Genomic DNA, 22,629 nt, shown 5'->3' on the forward strand with positions numbered 1-22,629 from the left:
TTTTTTTTTTTTTTTAGCTCTAACTCCTGCATGTTAACAGCCAGCCAGGACATGTCATCAAAGCATTCAAGCAAAGGCCTTAATTCTGATAATTCTGATTAACTCCTAGGGAAGTAAAGAAAAGCTATAAAAACATACGACTGGATTTTAAAAGTCCAATACTCAAAAGAGTTTTTGAGAAAAGAGTAACAGTTTAGATTCTATTTGATGTTTGCTATGACCATGAATCAGCTTTTTAGAACTGATTTTATTGTAAAACTTCTTAGGGAAATCACTCTCAGTGCCATAAGTGGTGGATTTTAACAGCTTGAAATCATTCCCCTTTGATACTTAATACTACTTTAAAATACCCCCCTTTGATAAGTTTAATTTAAAAATATACATGCATATATGAGGCAGTAGTAATAGGAAGTACTTCCATAGCAGGAGAGCGGTTCTGTGTGTTTATTTACTTGTATAAACATACTGTTACCACAACATTGAGTATATTTATCACATGCTTTTTAAGTTGGGAAATATTTAAGTCCTCCCATAATTAAAAAAAAAAAAAAAAAACTTCAAAGCTTCCTCACTAGGGAAATGATGTGAATCTATGTTAAAATGGCTATTTAACATCAATAAAACAATAACATCTTCAAAGAAATAATGTACCACAAAAGCAATATAATTTTGGAAAATAATAAAACATCCCAATAGATATTTATTGTTTCAAGCATGAGAACTGAGAACTGAGTGTCTTGGTCAAGGAGTCTTGTCCATTACTTCTGGAATCAGAACTCTTCAATAAGTGACTCAATGCATCTGTTTCTTAGTTCATTCATTCATTCATTTACCAAATGCACATTTATTTAAAAATTTACCATTTGTGAAGCACTATGCTAGGTTGTGGAGAAGGCAATGGCACCCCACTCCAGTACTCTTGCCTGGAAAATCCCATGGATGGAGAAGCCTAGTAGGCTGCAGTCCATGGGGTCGCTAAGAGTCGGGAACGACCGAGCGACTTCACTTTCACTTTTCACCTTAATTCATTGGAGAGGGAAATGGCAACCCACTCCAGTATTCTTGCCTGGAGAATCCCAGGGACGGTGGAGCCTGATGGGCTGCCGTCTATGGGGTCGCACAGAGTCGGACATGACAAGCGACTTAGCAGCAGCAGCAGCATGCTAGGTTGTTGTCGGTCTCTAAGTTGTGTCCGACTCTGTGCGACCCCATGGACAGAAGCATCCCAGGCTTCCCTGTCCTTCACCATCTCCCAGAATTTGCTCAAACTCATGTCTATGGAGTCAGTGACACCATTCAACCATCTCATTCTCTGTCGCCTCATTCTCTTCCTGCCCTCAATCTTTCCCAGGATCAGGATCTTTTCCAATAAGTTGGCTCTTCGCATCAGGTGGCCAAAGTACTAGGTACTAGGAACTTAATTCATTTCAGAGATAGATGCATAAAGAGTTAATTATAGGATGTTTTACAAGTGTTACTGCAGAAATATACAGCCGTAGCTAGAAGAGGAGTGCAAAGGGGAGAATTCTTTTAAAAGATGGCAGACAAGAATGTGGGTAGAGAAGTGGTCAGAGACACTTCATAGAGGATATGAACAGCATCCAGGCTACATATTTTCTGAGGATGAAATAAACAGGAATTCTGGACAGTGTGAAGTACATGATCAAAATTTTAAAAGGATAAAAGTGTACTTAGCACCTTTGTAGTTTAATAAAACTGGAACATAGTTTTGTGATGGTGTGGTGTAGTTCATGCTATATTACAAATCTGAGTCCTTCAACCTGTTGGCCAGTGATCCTTGATCACTATATTGATTTTCTCTCTAACATCTATCCTCTGAATGGCTAAAAAAGCAGGTGTATTAGTGAGGCACTTTCAGGTTATGAGGAGCACAGACATGACGCTGGTCTTGGTGACGGGCATTTACTATAGGAGCTTGGCAAGCCATGGTCCATAGCGTCACAGAGAGTCGAACACGGCTAAGTACACACGCATGCACAAGAGGAAACTAGGAAGCAAATATATGGGAGATCATTTTTGATAAAACAATCAGGGCTCATGAAGAGCACTGTTTATCAGCTTGTAATTCCCATTTCCGCAAAGGAATACTGGGGTGGTCGTCATGTAAGGGTGCTTATTCTTCCTGCACAAGATTCCCTGCCATTCATTTGATCTGCCTTCTTTGTTCTCTGGTTCTTCCTCCTGCTGTTGTTTCTGCCTTCTGGCTACTCCACAGTTTATTTATCTCATGGCTTCTGAGCGACTGAACTGAACCAACTCATAGCGTCTGCTTAGTCTCTGTTTAGTTTCCTGGCTCATATTCTGCTTCGCTTCAGAGAGATCTCTCTCTGTGCTTTTATGTAGAAAAGAGTTAATAACAGGTCCAAGACTACTGTTCTTAGAAAGATCTGTTTGCAAGGGTGTCCTTGACTGGCATCTGAGAATTTAGGTTTCTGCAGAGTTCTGACCATTTGCTAAACGATAAGCATGGTTCACTGTGCCTAAACAGTTTGTATAAACAATATGATTTATGCTAGGCATCTGCTTTCCTTCTGGCGGTCAGAAATTGGTATATGCTAGGAAGAGGGTTACCTATGTGACCAATTCTCAATAAAAACTTTGGGCACTGAGTCTTTAATGAGCTCCCTGATAGAGAGCATTTCATACCTGCTTTCACAATCTGTTGCTAGAGGGATTAAAATCTCCTATATGAGTCTACTGGAAGAGGACTCTTGGAAGCTTGCACCTTGCTTCCTCCAATCTTTGCCCTATATGCCTGTTGCCTTTGCTGATTTTTCTCTGTATCTGTCAATATCATAGACTTAAGTATGATTATAAGCTAAGTCCTTAGCTTGTGAGTCCTCCAGGCAAATTGTTGAAACGGGGGAAATTTTGAGGAAATTGGACACAACTTGGCTTTCAGGCTCCTGAATAAAGAATATCTTATTCCCAATCTACTACTTGGTCCTCATTATGATCTGGACTCTGGCTATCTCTTCATCCTCACCCCTTATTCTAGTTATGCCAGATTCCCTGCTGCTTCTCAAACATTCCAGGCATGCTCCTGCTCCAAGGCCTTTGTACTTACTGTTCCTTCTGCCTGTGCCTTTTCTTCCAGCTATCTGCATGGTTGTGTTCATTCATGTCCTACCTACCTAAAATAGCTATCCCCTCCCACTCATATTTCTTAACTGTCTACTCCTTCCTCTAGATCAATTCTTCATAGCAATTATCAATTTTTAACTTTATATTGTTTGTTTATTGCCTGTCTTTCCAAACTAGAGTATAACTAAATGAAGAGAGCGACTTTGTTTTGTTCACTGCTCTATTTTTAGTAGCTAGAAAGGTGCTTGGTACATAGAAAAGACTCAATAAATACTGTTTGCAGAAGGAATAATTGATACCACATCTCTGTTGGGCACATGTCTCATATCAGGCCACATTATATGCGCATGGACAGTGTACTGATGTCTGCCTTTAGGCTGAGCACTGTGGCAGAGACTGCTGATTATCCATCAATATCTACTCTTTCCTTATTCTGTAATAATGGGGCCCCTAAGTTTTGGCTTGGCACATAGCTATCAGAAATAAAGAGTGTAGTACCCAATCCCCTATGCTGATAGGTGTAGCAGTGTAAGCGCAGGCCAATGGGGTATGAATGGAAGTTGAATGTACAATACCTAGGAAGTATCCTTATAAGAGTGGATTCTATTTTCTCTATCTTTTTTCTTCCTGCTGGGTGAAACAGACTGTAATAGTTGGGGTTTTGGCAGCCATTTGGATCATGAGCAACCTTGGTGATGGAAGGTACAGTCAATGGAGCAAAACAAGAAAGAAGAGACCAAATAATGTGGAATCAAATGCCAATTCTGAAGAACCTACCTCTTTGACAAGAATCAGAAATAAACTTTTATCTTCTTTAAGCCATGAATGGTTTTCTCTCACTTGAAATTGGCTCTAATACTAATAATACAAGCACAAATCTCCAGTTTGACTTCTTGAAGCCAGGTAGAGAGTTACAAAGTACAGAGCATGGTAACATACACATTGTTCCCTCACTTGTTTAAAGGGAAGTTGTGGGCATGATAGGAAGGCCAGCAAGTGGAATGTTATCCTGTAGGAAATTGCAGCTGTGGGAAAGCATTATACTAATGTCCCCCAGTGATTCACACCTTCCTGAGTCCACATACTATTTTGCAACTTCCATCAAGAAAAGGAGCCTATCTCTCCACCCCCCTTGCACCTGGCTTGGCCTTGTGACTGACTTGGACCAACAGAATGTGGCAAAAGTAACATAATGACTGTTCCAAAGTCTAGTCTTACAAGATCTTGTAACTTCCACTTTTGCCATCTGGAATCCTGAGATCACCAAGCTCTGAAGCCTGGTGTAGCTCATAAGAGGATGTGAAACCCTGTGGATGGGAACAGAAGCACCCCACTGCAGAGCCAGCACCACCTGGCAGACATGTGAATGAGGCCACATAAATGATGGCAGGCCAGGCAATCAGAAGTCACTCTCAGATGGCCAGTCAACAGAATCATGAAAATGAAATGGCTGCTGTTTTAAGTCACTAAATTTTGGCAAGGTTTGTTATTCAGCAATAGGAGCATGAAAATTAATCTAAGTGAATACCTATTTCTTGCTGCAGAAAGATCTTATGACAAAGGCAAATATAAGTGAAAGGTACTTAAGCTTGGTCACTTTTCTCTTTTTTTTGGCTGTACTACATGGCTTGTAGGATCTTAGTTCCTCAAAGAGGATTTGAAACCTGGGCCCCAGTGGTGAAGCTCCGTATCCTAACCAACAGACTGCCAGGGAACTCCCAAGTTTGGCAACTTTTAAAGAGAAATATAAAATCTTTAGCTTACTGACTTTAACATTAAAAATGAGGAACACATCTTTATTTAAAAAATTATAAATTTAAAAAAAGAGTAGCATAAGATAGTAGAAGGAATGTTGGGTGAGAAATTGGTAGAACTGGGTATGATTCTCTTTTCATTAACTAGCTTTATGACCTAGAAAAAACTGCTTAGCCTCTTGGTGCATAATTTGTTTTCAATATGAAGTGTGCTGTAGTCCATGGGGTCGCAAAGAGTAGGCCATGACTGAACAACTAAGCAACAAAATGAAGCCTGCCCCTTGCTCGCTCACTCATTCATTTAAGAAAAATACTTATTATCCTTAACTGTTAGGAGACACTGTAATGAGAGGTGAGATGATAGGAGACTGACTTTTATTTACACATTTCTATATGCTGCTGCTGCTGCTAAGTCACTTCAGTCATGTCCAACTCTGTGCGACCCCATAGATGGTAGCCCACCAGGCTCTGCCGTCCCTGGGATTCTCCAGGCAAGAACACTGCAGTGGGTTGCCATTTCCTTCTCCAATGCATGAAACTGAAAAGTGAAAGTGAAGCCACTCAGTTGTGTCCAACTCTTAGCGACTCCATGAACTGCAGCCCACCAGGCTCCTCTGTCCATGGGATTTTCCAGGCAAGAGTACTGGAGTGGGTTGCCATTACCTTCTCTGATTTCTATATGATTTGACTTAAAAACAAAAGATTACTTTTATAATCAAGAAAGATCATAAACATGTTATGGGCTGAATTTTGCCCCCTAAAATTGGTATGTTGAAGTCCTAACCTCCAGTAACTAAGAATGTGACTGTTCTTGAAAATAGGGACTTTAAAGGGACAAGTTAAAATGAGGTCATTAGGGTCCTAATCCAATCTGACTGGTACAAAGAACGATAGTAACCCAGTCTGACCAGTGTCCTTCTAAGAAGAGGAAATTTGGATGCATAGACACCAAGGATCCATGTGCTCAGAGAAAGGACCATGTGAGGACACAGTGAGAAGGTGGCCATCTGGAAGCCAAGGAGAGAGGCCTCAGAAGAAACCAGTCCTGCTGACAACTTGATCAACCCACCCAATCTGTAGTATTTTGTTAGAGCAGCCCTACCAAATACAGATATTTTCATCCTGAAAAAGAACTAGTACCTTCAGTGAGCACATGGTCCTGATTCTTGAGGTGACCATGTTCAAGCTAGAGAGAGACAGTAACTTTTGATACAATGCAACGTGATAAATGCTGTGGTGGGACCATATAAAGAATACTATTGGAGTCCAGAGAAAGGGGACCTGACTGGCTGTGAAGAGGGAGATGATGGCAGGTCCAGAGTGGAGAGTTTAAGAAACCCGTCCTGTGTTGAGATGCTACCTTCGGTATCGAAGGAGAAATAGAGATGATCACACTCCTAAATACTGGCCTTTCTGCTGAACCTCTGTGCTTGGTTGTCATATTGGTCTCAGATAAGGATTTCAATGCTGTGCATATCATTAAAGATATTTTAACATTTTCTCATAATAGTCTCTTACATTGAACACGTTTAGCTCTAAGTTTCTTCCTTGTCCTTGGTTTCTGCACTGCACATGCATTAGTAGCATTAGACGAGCATTTATTGGCCACCAGGGTTTCGAGGCAACTTTTATTAGTTAGGTTAGGAAAACAATATTTAATTTCTTTATATGGCAGAAACAAGTTTTTCTCCAAAATCCATACTTGGCTTCTTCCATAGAAAGAGATTACACTGGGTACATGGCTACTCAGCTAAAGACTATATACCTCCATCCTCTTTTCACAGTTAGATGTGATTATGTGGCTAAGTTTTGGTTGATGGAATGTAAGTGGAAGTAACATACAAACTGATGTTATATGTAATTTCTGGACCATCTCTATAAGTAACTTACCTTGGAGTTCCTCTTTTCCCTTTCCATAGGCTGGAACCCTGAATGTGCCCACATGAACTTTGACAATGAAGCAATAAATGAAAGGAATCTGGTCCTTGAATGACTCTGTAGAGTAGAGATTCCTTGACAGGCTGGACTGTTCAACTTATTATAACATAAGAAAACAAGTTATTTAAGCCTCTGCATATAGATGTATACTTTTTGGTGTTTCTTTCTTGGGACAGCTTAATCTTTATCCTAATAAGCAAGTCCTGCTTTCTCTTGCTCTTATGGTCATATTTGCCTTCCAACTTCCCCTTCAGAAGCCCCATGCTGCTGCTATGTATCCCACCCACATGAGATGCAAATACTACTAGGTTACCAGAGACAGACATCTGCAGAAGAGTTTCCTACCTAAGTTTGGAATTCCCCCAAAGGAGAAGGCTAGTTACCTCCCTTCCCCTTTTGCATAGTTTCTCCCACACATCTCTACCTTGTTCCTTTGATCTACTTACACTGCAGTGAAGGGAACCTTTCACCTGGTAGTTCAACTGCTTAGCCAATGGACACAGCCCATTGTCAGGACTTTCCATCCTGTCTCTATCACTTCCCTTTTTACCTTCTGAGCGCTGCCTCTTTTACTTTCCACAGAACCAGATAACACACATTCAATACAATACAAATTACAGGACACTTTGAACAAACAGTCATTGAACTGCACTCTATAATGTGTACAATGATGAAACAGGGAAAGTGTTTGACTTTTAAGTCTACTTGGAGAAAGTAGACAACTAAGTTGGCAATTATAAATTAAAATGCAAAGTTCTAAAATTGGGTTCAGGATGGGGAACACATGTATACCTGTGGTGGATTCATTTTGATGTTTGGCAAAACTAATACAATTATGTAAAGTTTAAAAATAAAATAAAATTTAAAAAAAAAAAAAAAAAAGAACAAAAGATTCCTGCACCAAGAAGTTTGTAATAACCAGCCACAAGTCTCCCCTTTTAGTATAAAAGAAGTCTGAATTCTAACTTGAGTAAGATGGTTCTTTGGGACACTAGTCCACCCGCTTTTCAGTCTGCTGCCTTTCTGAATAAAGTTGTTGTTCCTTGCCCTAAGGAAAAAAAAAAAAATTGGAATAAGTACAGTGTGTCGTGGGAAGACTCAGAAGACGCACCTAACTCAGCATTTGTACAGGAGGGAGTGTGGTCAACAGTGCAAAGTGAAATAAAGGCATAGAAAAGGTCAAGTAAATGGGTACTTTGGCTGCATAAATCTCTACCCTGTTAGTAAGACATCATTTTAAAACTTCAAATAATTTAGAGTATGTGAAATAAAAAGGGAAAATTCTTACTTCTACACATACTAATTTTAATACCCATAGTGATTCGTTAATTTTTAGTTCATGTTCTTCCAGGTGTATAGATAGGAAAATAGATTTATGAATATATATCCATGTAATGAATGTATCCATTTTACTTTTCAAAAAATCTAATCACAGTATACGTATTGTCATGCAGCCTCCTTTTTTCCATATGGACTTATTTCCTTATCATGCATATATACCCTAACTTAAAAATAGTTTATAGACTTATCTACTACAGAGAAGGCAATGGCACCCCACTCCAGTACTCTTGCCTGGAAAATCCCATGGACAGAGGAGCCCGGTAGGCTGCAATCCATGAGGTCGCGAAGAGTCGGACACAACTGAGTGACTTCACTTTCATGCACTGGAGAAGGAAATGGCAACCCACTCCAGTGTTCTTGCCTGGAGAATCCCGGGGACGGGGGAGCTTGGTGGGCTGCCGTCTGTGGGGTCGCACAGAGTCGGACATGACTGGAGTGACTTAGCAGCAGCAGCAGCAGCAGCAGCAGACTTCTCTGCTAAGAATACACTAACTCACTTAATAAATGTCTTCCTTTTACTATGCTGCTGCTAAGTCACTTCAGTCGTGTCCGACTCTGTGCGACACCATAGACGGCAGCCCACCAGGCTCCCCCGTCCCCGGGATTCTCCAGGCAAGAATACTGGAGTGGGTTGCCATTTCCCTCTCCAATGCATGAAGGTGAAAAGTGAAAGTGAAGTAGCTCAGTCCTGTCCGACTCTGAGCGACCCCAGGGACTGCAGCCTACTGGGTTCCTCCGTCCACGGAATTTTCCAGGCAAGAGTACTGGAGTGGGGTGCCATCTCCTTTTACTATAATTTTATTTAATTTTGGTTGTGCTGGGTCTTTGTTACTGCTTGGACTTTTCTCTAGTTGCAAAGAGTGGGGGCTACTCTTCACTGGGATGCACAGGCTTCTTATTGCAGTGCCTTCTCTTGTTGCTGAGCATGGGCTCTAGGCCCATGGGCTTCAGTATTTGCTCTGCATGGGCTCAGTAGTTTCAGTTCCCCAGCTCTTGAGCACAGGCTCAGTAGTTCTGGCACACGGGCTTAGTTGCTCTATGGCATGTGGGATCTTCCTGGACCAGGGATCAAATCCATATCTCCTGCATTGACAGGTGGATTCTTTACCACTGATCTACCAGGGAAGCCCAAATCTCTTCCCTTTGAACACTTAGGTTGTTTTCCATTTTTTCCCCTTCTAATAGTAGAATTTCAAAGAACATTCTATCCATTGGAGTTAGTGAAAAATACTGAGAAAAGGATTACAATCTCAAGATTCTACACTTGCCCAAGATATGATAGGTGGCTCATTGGTAAAGAATCTGCCAGCCAATGCAGGAGATGCAGAAGATGTGGGTTCAATTCCTGAGTTGGGAAGATCCCCTAGAGGAGGAAATGGCAACCCACTCCAGTATTCTTGCTGGGAAAATCCCATGGAAAGAGAGGAGCCTGGCAATGGCGTCTGAAAGAGTCAGACATCACTGACCATGCATGCACACAGAAGATATGTGTATGAGAAAAAAATTAGACATTTTTAGATCTGTAAAGTAACAAACACCCTCTTCCAACAACACAAGAGAAGACTCTACACATGGACATCACCAGATGGTCAACACCGAAATCAGATTGATTATATTCTTTGCAGCCAAAGATGGATAAGCTCTATACAGTCAGCAAAAACAAGACCAGGAGCTGACTGTGGCTCAGATCATGAACTCCTTATTGCCTAATTCAGACTTAAATTGAAGAAAGTAGGGAAAACCACTAGACCATACAGGTATGACCTAAATCAAATCCCTTATGATTATACAGTGGAAGTGAGAAATAGATTTAAGGGCCTAGATCTGATAGAGTGCCTGATAAACTATGGAATGAAGTTCGTGCTGAATGCAGAGTTCCAAAGAATAGCAAGAAGAGATAAGAAAGCCTTCCTCAGAGATCAATGCAAAGAAATAGAGGAAAACAACAGAATGGGAAAGACTAGAGATCTCTTCAAGAAAATTAGAGATACCAAGGGAACATTTCATGCAAAGATGGGCTCGATAAAGGACAGAAATGATATGGACCTAACAGAAGCAGAAGATATTAAGAAGAGATGGCAAGAATACACAGAAGAACTGTACAAAAAAGATCTTTGTGACCCAGATAATCACGATGGTGTGATCACTGACCTAGAGTCAGACATCCCAAAATGTGAAGTCAAGTGGGCCTTAGAAAGCATCACTACGAACAAAGCTAGTGGAGGTGATGGAATTCCAGTGGAGCTCTTTCAAATCCTGAAAGATGATGCTGTGAAAGTGCTGCACTCAACATGCCAGCAAATTTGGAAAACTCGGCAGTGGCCATAGGACTGGAAACGGTCAGTTTTCATTCCAATCCCAAAGAAAGGCAATGCCAAAGAATGCTCAAACTACCACACAATTGCACTCATCTGACATGCTAGTAAAGTAATGCTCAAAATTCTCCAAGCCAGGCTTCAGCAATATGTGAACCGTGAACTTCCAGATGTTCAAGCTGGTTTTAGAAAAGGCAGAGGAACCAGAGATCAAATTGCCAACATCCGCTGGATCCTCAAAAAAGCAAGAGAGTTCCAGAAAAACATCTATTTCTGCTTTATTGACTATGCCAAAGCCTTTGACTGTGTGGATCGCAATAAACTGTGGAAAATTCTTCAAGAGATGGGAATACCAGACCACCTGACTTGCCTCTTGAGAAATTTGTATGCAGGTCAGGAAGCAATAGTTAGAAGTGGACATGGAACAACAGACTGGTTCGAAATAGGAAAAGGAGTACGTCAAGGCTGTATATTGTCACCCTGCTTATTTAACTTCTATGCAGAGTACATCATGAGAAATGCTGAACTGGAAGAAACACAAGCTGGAATCAGACTGCCGGGAGAAATATCAATAACCTCAGACATGCAGATGACACCACACTTATGGCAGAAAGTGAAGAGGAACTAAAAAGCCTCCTGATGAAAGTGAAAGAGGAGAGTGAAAAAGTTGGCTTAAAGCTCAACATTCAGAAAATGAAGATCATGGCATCTGGTCCCATCACCTCATGGGAAATAGATGGGGAAACAGTGGAAAGAGTGTCAGACTTTATTTTTTTGAGCTCCAAAATCACTGCAGATGGTGACTGCAGCCATGAAATTAAAAGACGCTTACTCCTTGGAAGGAAAGTTATGACCAAACTAGATAGCATATTGAAAAGCAGAGACATTACTTTGCCAACAAAGGTCCGTCAGTCAAGGCTATGGTTTTTCCAGTTGTCATGTATGGATGTGAGAGTTGGACTGTGAAGAAATTGAGTGCCGAAGAATTGATGCTTTTGAACTGTGGTGTTGGAGAAGACTCTCAAGAGTCCCTTGGACTGCAAGGAGATCCAACCAGTCCATTCTGAAGGAGATCAGCCCTGAGATTTCTTTGGAAGAAATTATGCTAAAACTGAAACTTCAGTACTTTGGCCGCCTCATGCGAAGAGTTGAGTCATTGGCAAAGACTCTAATGCTGGGAGGGATTGGGGGCAGGAGGAAAAGGGGACGACAGAGGATGAGATGGCTGGATGGCATCACTGACTCAATGGACATGAGTCTGAGTGAACTCCGGGAGTTGGTGATGGACAGGGAGGCCTGGCGTGCTGCGATTCATGGGGTCAGAAAGAGTCGGACACGACTGAGCGACTGAACTGAATTGAACTGAAAGTACTGTTTCTCTTTCTGGGGAATTTACTTGAGAAATCATTCTAGCAAAATCAAAAGCAAAACAAAACTATATCTCAGGGGGACTTAAAATGTATAAACTCATGAATGAGTGGTTAATCTGGCAAAATTTAACAGACCAGTGTAGAAGATCATAGCCTGGTTCCTGAATGGGGAACTTGGATATTATAAAGAAATTTATATTTCTCAAACTAATGTTTAAGCTTCTTCCAATTCCAAACAAACCCTGAGAGGGGCCTATTTTTGAATCATGACAAATTTTTCTAGAAAAATAAGTAAATAAGACTGGTTAAAGAATGTTTATCAAAAGGCCACTAGAGGTTGGTATTTACCTTATCAAATGCTGAAGAATTATAAATATATAAGAGTTAAATCATGTTAAGTACTGAGAATAGTCAAATCAGTGACTCAGTAGTGATACTGTGGAATTAGAGTTTATAAAATAGAAAACAATATAAGAACATATTTTAAAGAAATTACAAATCTAAGGGTAAGGAACTGTGTTCTTAATAACTAATGTAGAGAAAAGGGAACATTTTGATGACTACTTTATTAAAATTTTGCATTACAGAATACATATGGATAGATTAAAGAGAAAAATTCAACCGTAAAAAATTAGGGTAGGTATAGAGGTTCATGGGCTTCCCTGGTGACTCAGATGTTATATCATCCCTTTATGAGGAAGGACTCCCTCAAGCCAGAAAGCAATGAAAGAAACCACAGGAACAGATAATAGATTTTACCATATAAAAATATAAAATTTCTGTGGTTCTAAAAATACATAGATAAAAGGAAAAGGCAAATCCCAAACCGGGAAATATTTGTACAACATATACTTTTGCAAAAACCAGGGTTGCCATTGCTTGTCAAAAGAATTGGTTAAATCCAATTCTTAGCCTAGTTTATGCCTAAACCTTTATAGATGAGTGTGCCTGCAGAGAAATACAAAACTGTGTGCACTGGTTTACTGTTAATTGCTTTCAAGGGAGACTTTTGTCCTGTTCTAAAATTGTAATACATTTCCCTAGGTCAATCACTCTGCCATGTTTCCTGACAACTGTTTAGTAGCACCTTCTCATCCAGCATCTTCTCCCCATCTTCACTCTAATTTGATGATCTTGCTTATAGCGGCAATCAGAAGAGGATTTACTACATTTACACCACCATATCATCCCACCGAGTAGCATCTCTCCTGTTGGAGAAGAATCTTCTGTGCTCCCATTAACACCTTCACAAGGGCACTGATTCCCACCCCTCTCAACTATTCATGGACAAGAACCTACCTCCAGAAATTCCCATTTCTCCTTTTCTCTAGTGAAACACTCCCTTCAGCCCCAGCCACATATTTTTTCACATCTTAATAAAAGATCTCTTGTCCCACTTTTCCCTCAAGTTATTGTACCATTTCTCTTTGCTTTGGAACAACCCCTCCAGAAGAAGTTATATACACTTGATTTAACATTTTCAATTCCTTAACTTCTGTTCTCTCTTGAACGTAATCCATTGAGGTTTCCATCCCCACAAACTCCTCTGCAACAGCTCTTGTCCACGTCACTAATGACCTTCATTATTGCTGAACCCAATGATCACCTGAGTTTTCTCTCACGTGATGAGCAGCGCTTGACGCAACAATCACCCCTTCCCAGAAATATGTGATTCATCTGGCATCCAGAACACCACTCTCCTGGCTGTGTTCTTCCTGTCTCCCTGTTTTTCATGTCTAAATGGCTCTCCTGATCTTCCACAACCCCCTAAGCTGTTTCCAGTGTAGTCTTGTCCATTTCAGTGAGTAACAACTCTATCTTTCCAGGTGCTCAGGCCATAAATTTGAAAGTCAAATTTAATTTCTCTCATTTTCTCATATTCCACTTCCAGCCAGACTGAACCTGTTGGCTCTATCTTCAAAATATATCCAGGTGCTGATTATATTTTACCATCATCACTGCTCCCACTCTGGTGCAAGCCAGGGCACATCTCCAGGGATTAACACATAATCTAACTGATTTCCCTGTGTCTACACTCGCTCCTCTTATTCTCCACCCAGCAGTCAGAGTGATGCTGTTAAGTCAGATTAGAATGCCAGGTTTTTGCTGACCACATCCTGAAGTCTTCATGTATGATAACACCCCCTTCTCATCCTCATCTTTTACACTCTCTCCTAGCTCACTCTGCTTCAATCCCAGCAGATGGCTTACTGTTCCTGGAAAAAAGCCAGGCAGCTTGAGCCTTTTCAGTGGCTCCCTTCCCTCCTTTGTATTTTCAAATATCTTCTTCCTCACTCATTCTCCTTAGCCATTTCTGATAAATCCCTACCCCTTTCTTTGTTTCATTTTTCACCTCAGTTCTCATTACTTTCTAATGCACTATATAAACAGAAGCAGGATATATTAAGATGTGGCAAGGATACACAGAAGAACTATACAAAAAAGATCTTAATGACCTGGATAGCCATGGTGATGTGATCACTCATCTAGAGCCAGACATCCTGGAATGGGAAATGGGGCTTAGGAAGCATCACTGTGAACAAAGATAGTGGAGGTGGTGGAATTCCAACTGAGCTGTTTCAAATCTTGAAAGATGATGCTGTGAAAGTGCTGCCAGCAAATTTGGAAAACTCAGCAGTGGCCACAGGACTGGAAAAGTCAGTTTTCATTCCAATCCCAAAGAAGGGCAATGCCAAAGAATGTTCAAACCACCACACAATTGCACTCATTTCACATGCTAGCAAAGTAATGCTCAAAAATCCTCCAAGCTAGGCTTCAATAGTATGTGAACCAAGACCTTCCAGATATTTCAGCTGAATTCAGTAAAGGCAGAGGAACTAGAGATCAAATTACCAACATCTGTTGGATCATAGAAAAAGCAAGAGAATTCCAGAAAAAACATCTATATCTGCTTCACTGACTATGCTAAAGCCTTTGACTGTGTGGATCGCAACAAACTGTGGAAAATTCTTCAAGATATGGGAATACCACACCACCTTACCTGTCTCCTGGGAAACCCGTATGCAGGTCAAGAAGCAACAGTTAGAATTGGACATGGATCAACAGACTGGTTCCAAATTGGGAAAGGAGTACGTCAAGGCTGTATATCGTCCCCCTGCTTATTTAACTTATATGCAGAGTACATCATGAAAAATGGTGGGCTGGATGAAGCAGAAGCTGGAATCAATATTGTTGGGAGAAATATCAATAACCTCAGATATGCAGATGACACCACGCTTATGGCAGAAAGTGAGAAGGAACTAAAGAGCTTCTTAATGAAGGTGAAAGAGGAGAGTGAAAAGGCTAGCTTAAAACTCAACATTCAAAAAACTGAAATCATGACATCCAGTCCATCAGTTCATGGCAAATAGATTGGGAAACAATGGAAAGGTGAGCTACTTTATTTTCTTGGGCTTCAAAATCACTGCAGATGGTGACTGTAGCAATGAGATTAAAAGACACTTGCTCCTTGGAAGAAAAGCTATGACAAACCTAGATAGCATATTACAAAGCAGAGACATCACTTTTCCAAGAAAGGTCCATATAGTCAAAGCTATGGTTTTTTCAGCAGTTATGTATGGATGTGAGAGTTGGACCACAAAGAAGGCTGAGTGCCAGAGAATTGATGCTGTTGAACTGTGATATTGGAGAAGGCTCTTGAGAGTCCCTTGGACTGCAAGGAGATCCAACCAGTCAATCCTAAAGGAAATCAACCCTGAATATTCATTGGAAGGACTGATGCTGAAGGTGAAGCTCCAATACTTTGGCCACCTGATTCAAAGAACTGAATCATTTGAAAAGACCCTGATGCTGGGAAAGACTGAAGGCAGGAGGAGAAGGGGACCACAGAGGATGAGATGGTTGGATGGCATCACCAACTCAATGGACTTGAGTTTGAACAAGCTCTGGGAGTTGGTGAAGGACAGGGAAGCCTAGCTTGCTGCAGTGCATGTGATTGCAGAGTCAGACATGACTGAGAAACTGAACCACAAATAAAATTTTACTGATTTATTTGGTTTGCTGCTGCTGCTCCTAAGTCACTTCAGTTGTGTCCGACTCTGTGCGACCCCATGGATGGCAGCCCACCAGGCTCCTCTGTCCGTGAGATTCTCCAGGCACAAATACTGGAGTGGGTTTCCATTTCCTTCTCCAATGCATGCACGCATAATTTGGTCTATTGCCTGTTATTTACCTTAGAATGTCAGCTCTACAAAGACAGGGATTTTGTTTGTATTAGTTTTACAGATGCAGTCCCACTGCTGGCACATAGTTGTTGTCCTGTTTTTGTTTCTCCTTGGTTTTTCTTCGTTACATAGTATTTTTTTTTTTTTTTATTCCTTTATTTCTCATGTGTTCAAGCCAATCAACCCACCTACCCAGCAGCTTTTTTTCCCTTCCTGTCTTTGTCACATTTGTTGTTGTTCAGTCACTAAGTTGTATTGGACTCTTTGCGACCCTATGGACTGCAGCGCACCAGGCTTCACTGTTCTATATAATCTATGTGCCTCCAAGGTTGGTTGAATCTCTAGATACAGAACCTGCAGATATGGAAGACTAACTATACATATAGTTAGTCTTACTCAGTGAGTAACTTCACTTCTAGAAATTTATCAGTTTATCTTGGATTTTCCAAGCTGATATAAAGAAAATATGTACTGTTCCAGACTTTTAATAGGTATATGAAAAAGAAAGGAAATATTCTGAACAACAGTGACAGAAATCTTTTAACCTGTTTTGGTTTTCAAACTTGGTTTGAGAACATATTAATTATCTGAGGGGTTTGAAATATATTTATGCCTGAATCCCACCTTCAGAGATTCTGATTTAATTGGTTTGGATTAGTTGTCTCTCTTGTTATATATTAGCAGCCTTTGATGATTAGTACTGAGATCCATTAATTCATTAGGGGCTGTGATGGTAATTCTGTTAAAATCTGTGGGCCTGTATTTTTTCACAAACAAAATTAAGGGCTAAGAGTACATTATCTATAGCATCTTTGCAACTGGAATACTCTATGTTTATGCACGAAAATCTCTTATTTAGATTATAGGAATATTTTCCATCTCTTCCTACTGGTTTATTAGTGTGTATGTGCACGTGTGTGAAAGAAGAGCACATGTAGCAAGGTCATAATGCTAGGAAAGAAGAAAACATTTATTTTTATTATAGAGAAACTGAGATAATAAGTCAAAATTTCATAAAGAGTCATCAAGTCTTCCACTCCCAACAGGTGTCAGGCATGATGTTAGGGCAAACTGTTACATGCTTATTGTAGGGCCAGCTAGAGCAAAAAACAGGCCTCTGAAACCAGGAGAGCTGTTTTTTTTTTTTTTAATTTTTAAAATAAAATTGTCATTTATTATTTTTTATAAATGTCTTAGTCTGTAGGGGCTGCTATAACAGAATACCATAGACTGGTGGCTTAATTTCTAAAGAATAGTCATTGAGAAATATAAATATTTCACAATTCTGTTGGCTGGAAAGTCCACGATCAAGGTATTGGCAGATTTGGTATCTGGTGAGAAACTGCCTCCTGGCTCACAGACATGTCTTTTTGTTGGACCTTACATAGTGAGAGGAGCAAGGAAGCTCCTTGGTGTCTTTTTTTTAATAGGAGGATTAATTATACCTATAAGGGCTCTGTCTTCTATACCTAAGCATCTTTCAAAGATCTCACCTCCAAATACTAAAACATTGGTGACTAGATTTCACACAAACACTAAGGACACAAACATTAAGTCTACAGCAACATGGGATGCTGAGAAACATTAGCAAACAACAAGTAATTCTTCCTAAAGTGTCTAGGTATATAATATGAAAAGAACTTTTGATTTTACAGAAGCCTTCTTATGCTCGATTTGTATGCATGATTTGTAGCATTTTCTATAACATCCTTTTAAGGATAAGGAGTATGATACATACTCCAGTTAGATAAACCTTCGGAGAAGGCAATGGCACCCCACTCCAGTACTCTTGCCTGAAAAATCCCATGGATGGAGGAGCCTGGTGGTCTACAGTCCATGGGGTCAAGAAGAGTCAGACACGACTGAGTGACTTCACTTTCATTTTTCACTTTCATGCATTGGAGAAGGAAATGGCAACCCACTCCAGTGTTCTTGCCTGGAGAATATCAAGGACGGCGGAGCCTGGTGGGCTGCCGTCTATGGGGTCGCACGGAGTCAGACACGACAGATGTGACTTAGCAGCAGCAGCAGATAAACCTTCTACCAATAAAGAAATAATTGTATTAGTTTTGAGTTCAATCAGTTGCCAAAAATATTTTTTCAGCTGAATAAATAATAAATTCAGGCATACATTTACATGTGTGGTACACTTGAAAGCTTAGAACACAGAAGTGAAAGTCATTCACTCTGTCATTAAAAAGATAATGTAGCTGAGTTGAATTAACTCATTCAGGGATGCATTTCTTCCCAAGGGAAACTACAAAGTTATTCCTCCCAAACTAACCTCACTGCCCCCACACAACTAGACATTAGGGATCAGATAAAATGTCACCACACTTACTGGGCTTCCCAGGTTGTACAGTGGTAAAGAATCTGTCTGCTAATACAGGAGACACAAGAGACAAAGGTTTGGTTCCTGGGTTGATAAGATTCCTTGGAGTAGGAAATGGCAGCCCATTCTAGTATTGTTGCCTGGAAAATCCCATGGACAGAGGAGCCTGGTGGGCCACAATCCATGGGGTCACAAAGAGTCAGACACAGCTGAGCACACAAGGCATTTTTTTGGACCTTGCCAATCATGCTACAAAGTGGATTATCTCTGTGATGTGTGAGAACACTGTAGTTCTTGTTAGTTTTTTAATCGTTAATTTCACCACACAATATGTCTAGTACCAAACAGGCCTTGGCCAGGTGTTCTCTTGATGTTGTAATAGTTTAAAAGAGATGGATAGTACAAAGAAAGTGAAAATAACCATTGGGGTCCCAGAAACCAGAACCTAGTAGTGAGCATGGGTAGTGGGTCCTGGCCAAACTTATGCACAGGATCTTAATGGATGCACTTCTGTATTGTTCCGGATCTCACTAAGCAATATCTTCTTTATGCAGAGTAGTGGTGTTGAGGTTCTGGGCATAAACTTATCATCATCTCAGAATAAGTCTATGTTTGGGCTATGAAAATGAGAAAACCCTACAGAAAACTAGTCTTAGAAGCAACACCTTGAAGTAATCTTGTAACTATAGTAAAGAATCAGCAATATAGTCCTTATGATCTAAATGGCTGGGCAGAGTGATGAATCTTTATTTATTTCACTGAATGGTAATATTAAGAAAGGTTATCTGGGTGGCAATAGTCACTCTTCCAGATACCTTTTTTTTTTTTAATTAACCACCACCCTTGAGGAGTGATCAATAATTTAAAACTGACCTAGGTTGAAGAATTACTGAAATGCCCACTTCAGTTTATTTCTTAAGACTGCCTTTAGTTTTGGTGAATGAGAAAGCACTTGTTGCCATTTCCTTTCTGAGAACTGCTGAGTTAGTAGAGAAGGAAGTGAGAGATGTTCAATAGAATTCTGTCCTGTGGGGGAAGCACAGGGCTGGGCTGTGCCTCTGAGCACCAGCTTCTGCTTTTGTGGGGCTGGCTTCCCAAGTAGCTGGTTCGTATTTATAAATGTCTGTAAAATTGGTTTGAGGAGTCCTACCTAATCCCCTTTCTGGAAACAAATGACCCCGGGTTTAGGGAGTGGCTAACTTTCTTTGCCCAAACTCAGGGCCACAACTCAGCGGAACATTCTTAATTGGTTTCTTATCCATAAATATTTTAAAGATTTGGTCAAACCTTCAGAAAACAAAAAAGAGGGTCTGATTTAAACGTTGCTTCTGTGAGAATTTTTTTTTTTTTTGGTCTGTGTTGAAGAATATAGCTTGAGAAAAACCTAGTTGAAGCATCAAGTCACATCAGATAATAATGACAGAATGAGAGCTTCTGATCCAGACTGGTAGTCTATGGGAGCCCTAATGTTGGATGTAGTTCTAACATTAATTAACATGTTTCATTATTTATTTGATATTGAAATCATGCTTATATTATTTTATACCATTTTCCAGCATTACATCAGTGTCTTTGGCACATTGGACCTTATTTGTCCATGAACTGAAAGTTTCTTAAGAATGTCTTGACTCTCCTGCTACTGTTGTTATTATTGTTGAAACTCATTTCTTGTGCTGTAATATATCTATGCTGCTTGTTTGTAGATGTTTGGGAAATGGTGTGGTTGAGATAAAAATATTCAGAAAGATTCAAGGAAAAATTAAGTCTTCTGCCAACTAAATTCTCTGATATTCTTAACATATGTTACCATTTCAGATAGTTAGTGATTCTTTAAAGCACTATCTTGCTGCTAATACTTTCATTTCTTTACTCTGCTTTTTGACTCATAATTCCACCATTGCAATTTAACTCTAAAAATTACCTTTAGGCTGGAAGGCTCTGGGGTAAAGATTGCCTAGATTCAAAACTCAGTTTAGCCTTGGGCTTCCCTGGTGGCTCAGAGGGTAAAGCGTCTGTCTGCAATGTGGGAGACCTGGGTTTAATCCCTGGGTTGGGAAGATCCCCTGGAGAAGGAAATGGCAACCCACTCCAGTACTCTTGCCTGGAGAATCCCATGAACGGAGGAGACTGGTAGACTACAGTCCACGGGCTCCCAAAGAGTTGGACATGACTGAGTGACTTCACTTTCTTTCTTTCTTTTTGGCCTTCCCTGGCTATGTGGTCTCAGGTGAATTTCATCATCTGTAAAATGGGGATAAAAATTAACAATCACAGAATTATAGGATAGCCAGGGGGAAAATATTCCTTGAGTATCTACTATTTGTTAGGCACTATTGGACAATTTGGGGCTTCCCAAGTGGCAGAGTGGTGAAGAACTCACCTGTCTATGCAGGAGACATGAGATGGAGGTTTAATCTCTGGATCAGAAGATTACCTGCAGGAGGGCATGATAATCCACGCCAGTATTCTTGCCTGGAGAATCCAATGGACGGAGGAGCCTGGCAGGCTACAGTCCATAGGGTCACAGAGTCGGACACAACTAAAGCGACTTAGCTTGTACACATACACATCGGATAATTTATGAGCCCATGTGATGCTCTGTGAAGTAGGCATCCTTTTATTTTTGGATGATTCAATTATGACCAGAAAGCTTAGTCAATTGTCCTAAAGGTCACACAGCTGGTAACTATTTCAAGCTCAGGTTTGTTTTAAAGCATACATCCCTTTCACTACATAACATAAAGAAAAATTTACTCTTTTCCCTCCCCAGGTTATAATGTTTCAGGGTTTCCCACTGCTATTACACAGTTGTTTTGCATGTAGAAAACAGATGCGTGACTTGATAGGTCATGACATGGAGGAAATTTAAATGTGGAAAAAGTGAAAGAAGAGAATATGAAAAAACTACATACTGTATGATTTCAACTACATGACACACTGGGAAATGAAGACATTTAAATATCAGTAGTTGTCAGGGATTAGGGGAGAGGGAAGGATGAATAGGTGGCACACAATATTTTTAGGGTGGTGAAACTACTCAGTATGATACTATAATGGTGAATACACATTATACATTTATCCAATGTATAATATTATAAATGTATTATACATTTATACAATGCACAACACCAAGAGCTGACCCTAAAGTAAATTATGGACTTTGGGTGACGTATTAATTTAGATTCATCAACTGCAACAAAGGTACCACTCTGGGAGGGAATACTGATAATGGGGAGAGGTTATGCACGTGCAGGTGTAGAGTGTGAGGGAAATCTATGTACCTTCATAATTTTTGCTGTGAACATAAAACTGTGCCAAAAAAAAAAAAAGTCTACTAAAAAACAAGCATAAAGAAAATGGTGAAACGGTGTAACCTGAGAGAAGAGTAAGGAAAAATAAATCTGCAAAATAATTTATCTGCCTAGCACTATAGAGTGCAAAACACGAAGTCTAAGTCGGACAACTTGTGCTGACGCCCTGCTTGCTCACAAAGTTACTAGGTGACCTTCAGCAACCTACCTCACCTTTCTGGCGTGCTCAGTCGCTTCAGTCATGTCTGACTCTTTGCGACCCTATGGACTATAGCCCATCAGATCCCTCTGTCCATGGGATTTTCCAGGCAAGAATAATGGAGTGGGTTGCCATGCCCTCCTCCAGGAGATCTTACCGACCCAGGGATTGAACCGATCTCTTGCACTGCAGGCGGATTCTTTACCTATGAGCCACGGGGAAGCCCTCACCTTTCTGGATCTCCGTTTGAAAATGCTTTAAAATGTGCCGGTTAAAATGATCTCTAACTTCTTTTCCGGCCCTAAAATCACAGCTTTATACCTAAGGATCCATCCCTACTTTCTCTTTCAACCCAGAACCACCACCCTCGCCTAAACCTTGTTCTTACTCAACTGCATACTTTCTGACGTTCCCGCTGGATCTTAAAACACAGCAACTGGTCCCCGTGACGGCGAAACTAAACAGAGGGGATGGAAGACTGAACTCTGAGGGGGGAAAAATGTACGTAAGCCCAGAAGTTCCACAGCCACGAGCAGTAATCTGAAGAAGGAAGATACGGATGGGTAAAACTGACGCTACGTAGCGACGGCGGAAGCGGGAGGAGGGTGGGGTGAGGCCGAGAGCCGATTGGATGGCTGAGGAGGCGGGGCCTACGCTCACAGCGCTAGGAAGAACGAGGGAGGAACCAGGGATGCTGCGCGCGCGTCTCTCGCTGGTTTCTGCTCCCTGGCTTCCCTTCCCCGAAGCCTGGAGGGCGGGTCGTCGGGCGTGCCGACGCCG

General features: G+C 40.7%; 1 long non-coding RNA gene across 1 annotated transcript in view; it reads left to right on the forward strand.

Moving 5' to 3' along the window:
* The window catches only part of LOC139176735 (uncharacterized), a 205,076-nt gene extending 182,610 nt beyond the window's left edge, over window positions 1-22,466 (forward strand). The window contains exon 5 of the long non-coding RNA XR_011561162.1: window positions 22,206-22,466. This is a non-coding gene — a long non-coding RNA (uncharacterized lncRNA). The remainder of the gene's footprint in view (window positions 1-22,205) is intronic.
* Window positions 22,467-22,629: the final 163 nt, after the last annotated feature.

The sequence above is a fragment of the Bos indicus genome, chromosome 2 (assembly GCF_029378745.1).
Source record: "Bos indicus isolate NIAB-ARS_2022 breed Sahiwal x Tharparkar chromosome 2, NIAB-ARS_B.indTharparkar_mat_pri_1.0, whole genome shotgun sequence".
NCBI lineage: Eukaryota > Metazoa > Chordata > Mammalia > Artiodactyla > Bovidae > Bos > Bos indicus.